Genomic DNA, 1,602 nt, shown 5'->3' on the forward strand with positions numbered 1-1,602 from the left:
GAGTCGTTGAGGTCGGTGACGGTATCCACTAAGGACTACTCTATTTTTGCAGCAGTGCTCACACCCATTTGTTGACCCCTTTTTGCAGAGCCTTCATCCGCGGCTTCTGCTGTTGTGGATTCCGACCGAGGCAAGGGAGTCGCCAGTTAAAACCATCCCTTCCCTAGTTGCCAGCTAGAGAAGCACCTATCTAGAGATAGTTTTGGGTTTCCTTTGCATATACTGTGATGTTGTTGTTCTCCTCACTGGAGCGAGTTGGATTGTAAACATTTTGTATATACATAAACCCCTCGAGATTTTTATATATATATGTTTATTTTTAGTTTAGCAGCTCTATACTATTGGTTATAGTTATGTTGTGATTACAGGTACAGCTATCGCTTCATATACACGAAAATTTTTTCTATATACGCCTGGTCTGTTGGCGTGCTCGGAAAAACGTAGTAATCCGGGGCGTGACATTTAAATAGTAATTTTAAGTTTGAATTTAAATAAATTGAAATTTAGTTTTATATTTTGAATTATCCACTCAACTTTAAAGTTTAATTTTTTAAAAAAAAAATAGATTTAAAATTTTGACATTATTTCAAAATTTTGATGTAAATTTTTAATATTTAATTTTTAATTTGAATTTAAGTTAATATATTATAAAGATAAAATTAGTATATTGATCTGATTACGTTTTTTATATTTATCTGAACCAAACACCGATAATGGGAATGATTTATTCCGATTCCGATTCAGGTGATGAGCCAAACAGAATTAGGTAATTAGTCATTCCGATTCCGATTCCAACTTATTTCGATTCCAATTCTAATTCCGATTCCGACTTCGAACCAAACACGCCCTAGATGCTTACATGTTGGGCCTGTGGGCCAAATCAAAAAATTATTACGCGGTGTTTAATGATGTAACAATAATGTGATAGCTAATATTTTAGTCACTATTTTTTTTTCATAAAATGATAAAGTACTCTACGCTCACAAAGTATTTCACTTATGAGATTATTTATTTTATTCCAAAAAAATTAAAGATAAAATATACAATATCTTTTTAGACACTCCATCCCGGTCCTTGTCTATCAATTACTCAAAACTTTATCTTCTTATCCATCAATTACTCTAAGAGCGCATTTGGTTTGAGTTATGTAATATTTCAAAGTATTTCAATATATCTAGGTATCTTGAATTTTTAAATAAGATTACTACTGATACTATATTAGTGTGTATGATTTAATACAATAATATAAGGGCTTTTTTTGCAAATAGCCCCCTAACAAATTTTATTTGCAAAAATAGCCCTCTGTAAAATTTATTTGCAAAAATGGCCCTACCCCTGCCACGTCAGCGCCACGTCAGCGCCATGTGGGAGGGCCAGGTGTTCAACTTGAACACGGTGATTCGTTCACCGTGTCTAAACACGGTGAACCAATCACCGTGTTCAATAGGAACCCATATATCTATTGAAAACGGTGAACCAATCACCAAGTGGCACAGATCTGTGCCACTTGGTAAGTGGCACAGATCTGTGCCACTTATCAAGTGGCACAAGTCATCTTTATGGTAAAAGATACCTTGCGCGGTTTATGGATCGATCTGTGCT

The sequence above is a fragment of the Ananas comosus genome, linkage group 3 (assembly GCF_001540865.1).
Source record: "Ananas comosus cultivar F153 linkage group 3, ASM154086v1, whole genome shotgun sequence".
Taxonomy (NCBI): Eukaryota; Viridiplantae; Streptophyta; class Magnoliopsida; order Poales; family Bromeliaceae; genus Ananas; species Ananas comosus.